The sequence below is a fragment of the Ambystoma mexicanum genome, chromosome 7q (genome assembly GCF_040938575.1).
Source record: "Ambystoma mexicanum isolate Mex_15411 chromosome 7q, UKY_AmexF1_1, whole genome shotgun sequence".
Lineage (NCBI taxonomy): Eukaryota > Metazoa > Chordata > Amphibia > Caudata > Ambystomatidae > Ambystoma > Ambystoma mexicanum.
The window spans coordinates 1132656264-1132669068 of NC_090941.1; the positions used below are offsets into that span (position 1 = coordinate 1132656264).

The window sequence follows — 12805 nt, forward strand, 5'->3', positions numbered from 1 at the left end:
ACAGGCAATCATGTAATCGATAAACCACCTTGCAATACCAGACAGTGAGCAAAGACAGCGACGAGTGGAGAGACATTGATGGTGAAGCATAATGTATTGGTGCATAATATATGCTTGCTCAATGTTTATCATTGTTTTCCTGATTCTGCTGATTCACAATGTGTATTTTGTTGGTCCAAAGAAAGGGAGAGTTCCATCAATTCTTCCTACTCCAGTAACCATTGCAGAGATAGACATTGCAAGAGAGCCCAGGCCCTGTGTGATTGTCCCTACACCAGTGGTTCAGGAGAAAGCACCTATGTCTGTGACAAATGGCTCTAGACTTCCTTTTGGAGGGAGGTCTGTTTCTGAGTTACTCTGATTATCAGGTACAAGCTATTTTGGAAAAACAAAAAAAGAGACCCAAGAAAAATGCAAAGGAGGATGACCATGAATTAAATGATTACCTAGACAGTACAGCAAATTTGATGACCAACATGTGGTATCAGCACATGAAAGAGGTGGGCAAGATAACTTCAGAGGAGGATTGCAATGTATATGCACCCCTGCCTTATACTATGGGAAGGTCTAAGCTATTCATAGCTATTGAAATAGATAACCAAACAGCTCATTGCCTTCTCACATAGCACTCTGCCTGGCAAGAGGTCAGTTCATGGGCTGAACGGCATCCTTGGTATGGGCGACAGAATGGACAGCTCCAGAAGAAGATGAATATGTTCAAGACTTGAAGACAAGAGCAAGGACATTTACCAGGAATCATGTGATAAGATATGACCAGCCTGCCGTGAAAGGAGATGGAATCAGATGGGAAGTAAATAGAAGACTTGATTGCAAAGGAAAGACTGCAGAAGAAATTTGAAGCTGCAAGGAAAGAGGCCAGATGCAGATCTGGGGAACAGTGCTTTCTCCAGATGGCGGGGGAGGAAGGTGTGGTTATATGCAGAGCCTGGGTAGTAATTGGTCATCACAAGCCAGTTATTGACCAAGTGGAAAACGGATGCAAACCTTTATGGCCAAATCTTGCAAAACTAGTGACATAGGTCGAAGCCAAAGGCAGTACTTTACAGATAGTGCCTATAGATAGTGCAAAGCTATTCTTCAGAAACAACGGCACGACAAAAGTTGGAGACAATCGAAAATGTGGTTGAATCTTCGATGTGCCAGGAATGAAAGGTGCAACAGCAGTGATAATGGATCAATACTGGGCCTGTGGATCCCAAGCTTATATCAAGCTGCCCAGAGATTTGGGAGGACTACTTTCTCTAGCAATAGTTCATGTTCTAACATTGGTGATTCCAAAGAGTGACTTGAACATTGATGAGTTTCCAAAAGCAGATGTTCACCTGAGAAAGAAGAGATCTACTGAACTTTTGAATGGAAGAAGAGAGAAAATGATTTCTCAGCCAAATCAATAGAGGCTTTTGATGCTATTCAATATGAACATAGATCGTTCAGTCAGACTTCAGCAGTTTTTTTCTGTTATCTTTATGCCTGGAGTCCAGATGATGGAAAATACCAAATGGTTGCAGATAACCAGATGGGAGCTCCTGCAGATGATCAACACCACCATAAAGGGAGTCAATGCTATCAAGGAAGAGCTGAGAGCCATATGACTGATGACTCTCCAGAAAAGATTTGTCCTTGATATGATTACAGCTATGGATTGAGGTGTGTGTGCCAAAATTGGAGAAACATGGTGCACATTCATACCTTCTCATGATGACGGGAATGGCTTCTTGACAGAGGTCATAACGATGCTGATAAGCCTGCACGGTAATGGTAGATGAAGTGGAACACATTGCCAATGACAGCTGGTTTGGTTCGATCTTCTCATGGGTTCCACAATGGATGGCGAACATTTTCAAGTTCCTCTGAGCCCTGTTGGTGATGATCATGTTTGGATTCTGTGTGATCAGGATAATAATCACACAATGCAAGAAAACTGCAAAGAAACCAGTAGGAATGATGATTGTGATCTTGGTCGAATCTGGGTTCAAACCCAAAGAGCTGACAGATGAAGGAATCAGAGACTACGTGATGGCCAGCATTCATGCACCCGAGGGAACAAAGTTCCTGTATATGCAGAACCACAAGAAGTATGTGGGAAGATGGATTTTCTGTAGTCCCAATGAACAATGCAGTCTTATGACCTGGAGTGTTCATGAACATGTGAAATCAGCTGGATGCCTGAAAGGAGTCATAAAGAACTGGGTTCCAAAGGAGCATTTTTTTATATATATTTTTTTATTCATTTGTTTTTGGTTACACATACCTTTACAAATGTTTGTTACACTTTAAAACGACAGTATAAACAAATATTTTTATATCTTTAAAACATATAAAAGTATTAGAAGACATGAATATCATATTCCACTAATAAATTAAAATCAAACATAGCTTCTAGTCTCTTCAAATTATTTCATACAGATTCTTCATTACAGCTGTATCATTTCATCATTCTTATAGGTATTAATCCTTCACATCGCAACCTTTAAGTTTTTCCTCAAGAACAACAATAAAGCATGTTAGTGCCAATATCAATGTCTGCGATTTCCCCCACATGCATTGTGACCATAGCAACTCTCTTGAAAGAGCTAAACTGCCATTGTAAAATTTACCTAAATGCAACCTTCTAACGGTTTCAAGCTCATTACAGTATATTACCAAGTGTTTGAGCGACTCAGGACTGTCTTTGATGCCACAAAATCTACAACACCTTCCCACACCAAGATGTAAAGCTTCTGACCAGTACTTGGTTCTCTCTCCCGTATGTATAAGATTTCATTTAAATCTCAAATAAACATATCTTGCTTTAGGACAGGGAAATAACAGTAAATATTTCAGTCTCGGTGATTGTTTATGAAATAAGTAGTAATGATCATTATAAGATTTGTATGCTGCGTTATCCTCTATGATGTTTGCCCAATCCTTTTGGAAACATTTTGTTTTTACCACCTTCTGTCGTTCATACGATTCTTTGTGGCCCATCGCTATGCTAAGTAATAGCTCTTCCATCTTATCAGTATGTTGTTTGATAGAGATTGGATTTTGTTTGATAATAATACAACAGAAATCTTGGTAATATGAATTTGGAGGAGGAAACAGCATTTTGCTATAGTTCGTTAGCTTGCGACAGCAAAATTTCGAAGCCTACGAGTTTAGCCCAAGTTCGTGAATTATTATTGAGTTGGGCACAGATTTAGGTAAGCCCAATACTCCTTTCCATATTTTTCCTTGCAGTATATTCAATATCTTTGTGATATCCAGAATACACAAACCTAAACCGTACAGTAAGACAGCTTCCACCTTTAGTATAGAATTCGAACAGCGGTTTAAGCGAAAACTTTGCGTATTTGTGATATATAACTTTCATCTGTGATATGAGAGGAGTTGCTTTCTGGGTGAGGGTGGTCTTCCACATGATCAAAGAATTAGAGTCGCATAAGTTGTATCCCAAATACCTGGTTTTTAACACACGATGAATGACTATATCAGTATACCTACATAGCTTTTTCCTATTAGCAAAAACTATTATGTTTGATTTATTAGCATTAATTGTGAAGTTGTTACTCTTTGCATATATTTCAAAGGCATTTAGTTTGGTCTGTAACCCATATGGGGTACGATCCCACAAAATGATGTCATCCGCGAAGGACGACCAATTAATTCGGGTTTCTCCCAATTTTATTGAAAATACCACTAATTCGTCCCACAATCTAACTATATCACATATATAAAGATTGAACAGGATGGCCGCCAACTGGCATCCTTGTTTGACACCTATCACAGTGTCAATAGCCTCAGTGGTCGTGCCATCCTGCTTAATCCGCACCATGTAGGACGTATGAGAGTGTAAAAGCGCTATAAACCCAACAATTTGTCCAGGAACCCCGTAATTAAGGAGTTTGTTCCACAGGCGCTCCCTGATGACGCTATCGAACGCGGCTGAGAGGTCCAAAGATGCCATGTAGATTGCCCCTGAAGATGTAGTGTGAGAGGTTTGTAGTAAGTGAGCAAGAATCGTGGCATTGAGTGTTGTTCCCATGGACTTTCTAAACCCGACCTGATATTTAGATAGCAGTTGTTTGCTATCATCCCAAAACTCCACTAGCGTCGCAAAGACTTTTGCTGTTACATCAATCAAGGATATCTGGCGAAAATTAGCTGGATTATCAATGGGACCTTTCTTATGAATGTGGACAATTATGGCAGATAGCCAGGATTTCGAAATAACTTTGGTTTCGAAAATTGATTCAAATATGGGCTTAATAACTTTGGGCCAGAAATGTGGGTCATTTTGAAATACACAGGATGGGATCGCATCTGGGCCAGCCGCCTTTGAGTATGATAATATTTTGATGGCCCATACAACTTCACTCAAGGACCAAAGGAAATTACTGGCAACTCTTTGAGTGAAATCAATGATTTTATGTAATTTAAACTCAATAGGGAGCCTATATTTTTCCAGTATGTAAGCAGACCATCCTTTGGGCAAAATTGCTGAATGGAAAATTGGTTGTACTACTTTCCCCTTAGAGCGTAAAATTCCCCAGATATCCTTGACTTTGCATTAGCTTAATTAGTTTTCGATTTTCTGTTAAATGTTGTAAACATTTGATCTCTTTAATGATATGTCTATACTTACATTGTATGTTTCTTTTTACTTTGGCGTATTCCCTTTGGTCACCAATCAGGGTTCTAATACGTCTGATCTCCCAATTATGTTTTCTTTTAGTTTCTGATATTTGCACACTAAATTTACAGTCGCATGGTTTTACCTGCTTTTTTTGTTCATTTGCTAAGGTTGATAGATGACATTTAATCACATCTGTGTTTAATTTATTAATTTTGGTTTTGTTCCATACCAGTGTATTCATGGTCTCGTGGTGCCATATATCGCGATTTACTAAGTATGCAAATAATCGGCATAATTTAGGATTCCATTTTACTGACTTTATAGGTCGGTCCATTTCAATTAGAGACAGATGATTAACATTCTCATAATTTTCCAATTATATATGCATCACTAGATTCAGCATCATATGGTCTGCACAAGCCATGGATTTTACTTCAATAGGATTAACTATATTTAGTAGACATTCTGACACCACAAAGTAATCTATCTTTGAGCATAAATTACCTCTAAACCATGTGTAATGTTTCTGATCTGGAGCATGAGAAATTATATGTAAGTTCCAATTATATAATAGATCAGACCAGAAATACCCCTGTTCCATTGAGCAGACTAAGTGCGTATTTCTTGCCTTAAAAGATTTAGTGGGACTGAGATCACAAAGAACAGAGTTAAAGTCACCTCCTAGAATGACCTCATATGAAACAGACCCCACCAACAGTTGCTGTAATATGGCATCTAATTCCTTCATAGTTCTGGAGCATACACCAGCTTTAGGCTTGCAATATAGGTTGATCAATATTAATGGCACCACCTGTAATTTCAATGATTAAAAGGGCATCAGAGGAGTAAATTGAGGTAGCATTCATTTTACAAGCCTTATTCACAAGTGTCAATAGACCTCCCAATGATCTCCCAAAACTCCCCTGGTGGCTAGATGGTTGAAGGCAGTAAATCCATCTATGTTGATTGGTTTGGTTGCCATGGTCTCCTGTATCATTATAACACTGGAATCGGATGGAAACATCTTGTTTTTTTATACATTTTTGTAAGTTGTTAAAACCACAACAATTCCAGCTTACTATTGATATCGGAGAAAATTATGACTGACTCTGCACTGAGTGGGAAGAACCAACTTCTTTCAATAATGATTCCAATCCCACTAAACCCTTAATGGCATTAACCACTGAGGTCAATTGAGTCAATACATGTTGTGTGATCATTGTGTCAGCATTAGGATTCCCTTCTGCATTGTTGGAACGTGGCAGCTGCGGCTTTTGAAATGTTATAAATTCAGTCACTTCATTCATGTCTGCAAAGCCGTGCAAATCATAGCCCAACATGTCAAAGTTGTCATTTTGCTCCCATAACATTTTTTACAATTAACATCGATTCTACCTTGCATACCATCCTGTGGTTGTTAGCAATTGATAGTTTGTTCCAGTCAATGTCATCTGATCGGAGGTTCCTTAAAGAAGGTATTTGTTGAAACATATTTAATAGATATGATCGGTTAATTCTATTTTGCCAAGAGTATGTGGGTCGCTACTCCAACCAATAATTAGTTGTGTTTCCTTATCATTCTCATTTCTGCTCTGTAATTCAGAAGCAACTGACCCATTCTCATTCACATCACCAGAGAAATTCTGCTTCCCACCAGTGTCAGAGCCACCTTGTTGAATGTTAGATCTTAAATCATCAGTGGTGGCGATTACTTCCGGATCATTAGAACATTCCATGTTGGGACCTTTGTTCGTATTGTCCGACAGACCATTGGATGTTGTATCCTGCATGCCTAAGTGCTCATTGCTTGAAGTTTGCGAGTAGCAGGGTACAATTGGTGTTTTAACACTTTTTGACTCTACATTTAATTGGGGACCTTTAAGAGTGATTGTTTTGTCACTTTCCCCATTACCGCCATCTCTCTTAAATATTGTTTTGTTTTTTGTAACTTGATAGAACCCAACTAGGTTCATTTGTTTCATGTTGTTAGATTGGGCCATTTTAAGTGAGTGGGGAATGCCCTTGGGTTTTGTTACTTGAGGGACTTCTACACCTCCTTTTTCAATGTCTGGAGTGTTCCCATTTTGCTGGTTCTTACTGTCACTTTGAGGTAGTGCAGGTAAAGATTCTACCTCAAGATGCCCTCTAGATTCAGCAGCTAATTGGTCAAAATCAAGATCGTTTGTTTGAGGGATCTGTATATCTCTCATTTTACTTTTTTTAAAACTTTTTTAGGGGATGTAGTTTTTTTTCCCTTCAATTTTATTTGGTGAGATATTCAGTATTTTTTTTTATTTTTTCTTCGCGTTTGATTGCTCTTTGGTGTAATTGTTTTGCCTTTCTGGACATAAAAATGTTCCAGCCCTTATCTAAGGGGACCTCATTAGGAGCTTTAAAATCAATCTCCTCTTCCTTTTTAGTCTCCTCTTGTTGATCGATGATTTTGATAAGTTCTGAGGGACTATCAGGAGTAGGAGTGTTTGATGCCATACAAGAATCTGTCTGGACGACACTCTTGGAAGACTTAGTTGCCTTTATTTCGTTACTCATCAAGTTTTCCAAAACTCTCAATCTGTCATGGTGTGATTTGGCTAACTTGATGAGCTCAATCTTTTCAATCTCCTCATGAGAGGGATAATATAAGCCTGAGGGTCCTGGCAGATGTTCGTTCTGGGCACAAGTACACTCTACTTTGTTAAGTGGTGTCATGGTTTGTGTAGCTTGAGATGTCATGGATCCTGGTTGATTCTTGGCAGTAACTGTGTCAACGGGTCTCTTTGCATAAAGAGATGCCTGAAGGGATGCCAAACCTTCATACACAAATATAAACCCTTCAATTTTATTTAATTTTCCCACAATTTCACCCAATGATCCTTTCATTTCTTTAATTGCATAATGTATATATCCATGACCCTTTTCTAGGAGATTCAAAATACGTGTTATGACTGGAAAAATGTGACAATTTTGTTCGTTAAAATCCAACATTGTTTCATCGGTTAGATTTTGGGAAAAGTTAGCTCTCCCTGGAGACTTCAGATTATTGTCCATATTGCCAATGATGGGATTACGTAGAGGATCAAATTCTTCAAATACGTTATCGTTCCTTACTTTTGGAATCTCCAAGACTGGCGGGGGATGAACAACAACATCAACCACAATAGGTTTTCTTATACCTAAGTTGGCCCCTGAGGTTATGTGACAGTGTTTCTCGCTGTCTTTTTGAGTATGTAGATGTACAAAATCTCTCTGTCTTCGTGGTGTAGAAACAGGTGTGGAGGGTCCTGTAGATAAACATACACGTCTATCTAGTTCGGCCATAACAACTGGGCCCAACATCGAAACATCTGCGATCTCACAATTACCTATAGTTTCACTTGGCAGAGACATTTCATGCAGATGGTCATTACCATTAGTTATCTCATTTTCAGCCATCTGATTGTTTCCATTAAGTTCACTTAGGAAGAGAACCTTTACCTAATTTTTATTAGAAGTGGGGGAGGAATGCAATGATTGCCATACATCATGTTCTTCAATATGAGCAACATAGGCATTGTAGGTTAGTTTTGATAGAAAAGGGATTATAGTCGGTGTAGTAAAGGAGAGCTATCTTAACCTGTGTTCTGAACTGGCATCCAAGAGTGTATCATCTTGATCATTCACATTTTTATTATTGTTTTTTTTTGTTGTTCCAGTGTTCTTTCTTTCTTTCTATTACAGGCGTCAAACGCTTGCCATTTCTTAGGCTATTTGCCATTTTACTAAAGCTATCAAACAAGCATTTCAGTTGATATCTTATATAGGCCAAGCCTATCAAATAACCATAGCATAAGTGTCTATCAAAATGGTCTCTTCACATAGGTCCAGTTGTCACAATGTGATACGTAAACAGGAATAAGGATTCAAAGGCTCAAGGCCCGCAGTCACCCCTATTACAATAGTACCTTCAAATGCAAAGTCTTACCACCTGTAGGGGTTCAAAGGCACGCAGCCCACAGTCAACCCTATTCTAGTAGAACTTTAAATTGAAGTGAAGCCTGCTACCTATTGGGGGTCAAACGCACATGGGCCGCAGTCACCCCTGTTTGCGTGGTACATTGAAATGAGATGAACTCCCCGCATAAGAGGGTTCAAAGGCACACTGCCCGCAGTTACCCTCTTATTTTGAATCTTTACCCTGGGAGGTAGCACTGACCCATATGCAGTAAAAGAGCAAATGTAGTAAAGGTTCCAAGGCTGTGATGCCCCACGGTTACCCTTTCACATTAAGCATATGTAGTTGCGCGCTTCAGCACAAACTTATTTCAAATGCTAATGCTACTTGTTGGCAAACATCAATTAGGAGCAAACAGAATGGCCTTAAGGGGCCTTTGGTCACATACAGCAAGTTGCTGATAGTTGTGAGGATTCCAAGGCTATGGTGCCCACAATCACCTTCACATGATAATGGCTTTTTAAAGCTCCTAGGCAAAAAGATGATACATGAACCCTCAAAGATCAAGCAAAGTAAACTCAGCTCAAGAACAGTTAACACACGATCATTTGTGTCATGAAAGATTCACAATTGCGAGAAACGTAGCCGTGTAAGGTACTTAAAAGTTCAATGAAAGTCAATGGAATCCTTTTTTTTCAACACAGTAGGTGAAGCAAATCAAAGCTCCATGCCTCCCTTTCAGACATGAGCAGAGTTGTTTCAAGACCGGAACCCCATACAGGAAACAAAGAGGATACAGACAAAGGGGATAAGTCCAAAGATCAGAGCCCCTAGCATGAATTATACAAAGAAAAGAAACCTTCATAAAGTACATTTACCACAGCACTTAACTGGCGTTACTTTCCCAATGTTAGTCGACAATTCTTGTTGGAGTGGATGCGATTATAGGTCCTTTGGGCGAACAATCTTAGGGCCTCATTACACGGAAGGCGGTAATGGTTAACGGTCACCGTTAATGGTAACGGTGACCGTTAACCATTACCGCCTTACTACGCGGTCCCTTAGCAGGTTGGTGCTTTAACGCCTGCTTTTTGCAGGCGTTAAAAACCAACCCGCTAAGGGACCTTGGTGCTAATTACGGCACCGCAAAATTGCGGTGCCGTAATTAGCACCTTCCCCATTCCCATTATGCCCTATGGGGCAAAAATGGGAATGGGGAAGGGCAGTGGTGGAAGGGGGAATTACCGCCCAGCCAACCTTGGAATAGGTCCGCCAACCTTGGTCCTCCGCCTTCCGTGTAATGAGGCCCTTACTGTTCCAATTGTGGTTAAATGCAGGACTGCAGAGTTTAGCAAATTAGAGGCTGCGCCACTGCACCGCAACATGCAAACACAGAAACACACTGCTGCGTGCTCCGCGCATGCGCAGTGTGTTTAAGGAAATGAAGGCTGGATTTAGTGGAGATGAAGGAAGGACAAATCCAGGAAGCAAAAAATGCACAAGTCCATTGCAGACGAGTGGAGCTCCACAGAACAGAACCTCCTCCCAGACTCCCAGAAACACACTGCTGGCACACCACGCCAAAGAAGCATTTCTCCCAGACCAGGATGTCTTAATGTGAAGATTGATGAGAGAGTGGTCGATGAATCACCCAGAGGGGGAGTGTAGAGGAGGAGCCAATTACCCCCATCAAAAGCTCCACCCCCATGTTGCCTATATGTTGGGAACCAGAAATGACGACACAAGCAGTACCAGTAAGGATGCCCGTACCACAGAGAATCCTCTATACAAGGTACCTGTAAAGACTGGAGGGGGGTCCGTACTCCTGCTCTCTATATGGTAGAGGAGAGGCACAGAGGACCCCAGCCAAGATTCTCTATTACGGTAGCAATGGATGAGCAATCAAGGCCTAGCTTCTCAGGAGGTGATGCAGGCTGGTTCTTAAGTACAAGTACAATGTAGTCCCCAAGCACCGACAAAGGAATGTCCACACACTGTATTAGTTAAAACACAGTATTTATATAATTAAGTTCACGGCTATGTATAATATCACGATAACTCACAGGTCCTTTGGGTGAACAGTCTTACCGTTCCAATTGTGGTTAAATGCAGGACTGCAGAGTTTAGCAAAATAGAGGCCGCGCCACAGCACCGCAACACGCAAACACAGAAACACACTGCTGGCACACCGCGCCACGCTCCGCGCATGCGTGGTGTGTTTAAGGAAATGAAGGCTGGATTTAGTGGAGTTGAAGGAAGGACAAATCCAGGAAGCAAAAAATGCACAAGTCCAGTGCAGACGAGCGGAGCTCCACAGAACAGAACCTCCTCCCAGACTCCCAGAAACACACTGCTGGCACACCACACCAAAGAAGCATTTCTCCCAGACCAGGATGTCTTAATGTGAAGATTGATGAGAGAGTGGTTGATGAATCACCCAGAGGGGGAGTGTAGAGGAGGAGCGAATTACCCCCACCAAAAGCTCCACCCCTATGTTGCCTATATGTTGGGAACCGGAAATGACGACACGAGCAGTACCAGTAAGGATGCCTGTACCACAAAGAATCCTCTATACAAGGTACCTGTAAAGACTGGAGGGGGGTCTGTACTCCTGCTCTCTATATGGTAGAGGAGAGCCACAGAGGACCCCAGCCAAGATTCTCAATTACGGCAGCAATGGATGAGCAATCAAGGCCTAGCTTCTCAGGAGGTGATGCAGGCTGGTTCTTAAGTGCAATGTAGTCCCCAAGCACCCACAAAGGAATGTCCACACACTGTATTAGTTAAAACACAGTATTTATATAATTAAGTTCACGGCTATGTACAATATCATGGTAACTCTCTTTGTACTGTTATCTACAATGGCAAATCTATACAGTTCTACGTGGTACCACAATCACTATTTGATCTCTTTTAAGTGCATCAACTGTATGGTTAAATGTCACACAAATCAGTTTGTAAAGGAAACCAAGAATAGATATAAGAGGAAAGCAGTTGGTTAGAACAATTGGCAGAATACTTACCACCCCCTACCACTAGGCACAGTTCTGTGTGGAGATCCCCCCACCTGGGCAACTTGTAGAATAAAGATATATCACAAGCCCAGTCCATATATTGTTCACAAGAGTCTTTCCAATAGTTTAGCAACCCCAAAGTGTTGTAGAGTTCCTCGTCAGGAAATCGACGGTCCTTCTTGAGTGCACTCCCTTTAAGGCAGGAGCCACGGGTCATTGAACGTCCGGCAATGAACAGGGTGAACTACGTCGGGGAAGTGGTAGCTTCATTCCTATCGGTGCTCATCGACGATGGAACGTAGACTTCCAGTAAGGAAGAGGAGTGCGGGGCAGCTCGATGTCGATAGATAAGGACCGCAAAGAATTTGAAGAACTGGCCCAGCAAGGGCGTCGAGTCGTCCGGCGTCTCTGCGATCTTTGGGTGGAGGGAAACCCACTGGTGGATACTCCTCAGCGCGTCGACGGCCTGGCCTTCTCCGGCGGGAAAGGCGGTCGACGGTGCAGACGAGCGCATCCGTGAATCAAAATGTCTTAGGCAAAAGGAGCGTTGCGGCTCCAGTCGTCGACGGAACAGCGTCAAGTAGTCCCCGCTTCTGGGACACTAACTTTGACCGGCCTCCAGCCGTTATAGCAAACCTGCGAACCCTGGTCAATGACGGTGGACGGCTGTCCGGTGCTTCTCTTTGTTTCTCGTTGCCGGTCCACGTCTCTGGCTGACAGTCTTTCATAGGCTGACTTCCAGGGCGCTTTGGCAAAGGTTAGTGGTGCATGATGGTCCCTCGTAGCTCGGGAAGAGGGCACCTAACCAGGTCCTCTCTGGGTCAGTCCTTGGAGACACAGCAGCTTTCAGATCGATGACGTAGAGCAACAACAGCTTCAGTTTCAATGTCAGTTTCAACTCCAGCTTCTGAATGATTTCTAGCAGTGAGAGGCCCCCAGATATACTAGTTGATCTCCCATTCATTCTGCTTGGTCACACTCAGGCAACCAATCACTCAGAAGGTCATTCAGCAGTAAGTCAGCCAATCAGGCACACGGTGCATTCAGGCCATTCTTCTCCATCCAGACACTCACAATTCAACACTACACACTGCATTCATACCAGTTTCGGGCAGGTCTGTCTCAGTCATTGTGTCAAACACCAGATACTAGACATCCACAACACAGAATGTGTGTTCGTCACACACTCCATTCACCCAGGTTCAACCCACAGGTATACCCACA

General features: G+C 41.7%; 1 pseudogene; it reads left to right on the forward strand.

The window, feature by feature from the left end:
- The window catches only part of LOC138528231 (zinc finger protein 208-like), a 262378-nt pseudogene that overhangs the window by 137806 nt on the left and 111767 nt on the right, over window positions 1-12805 (forward strand).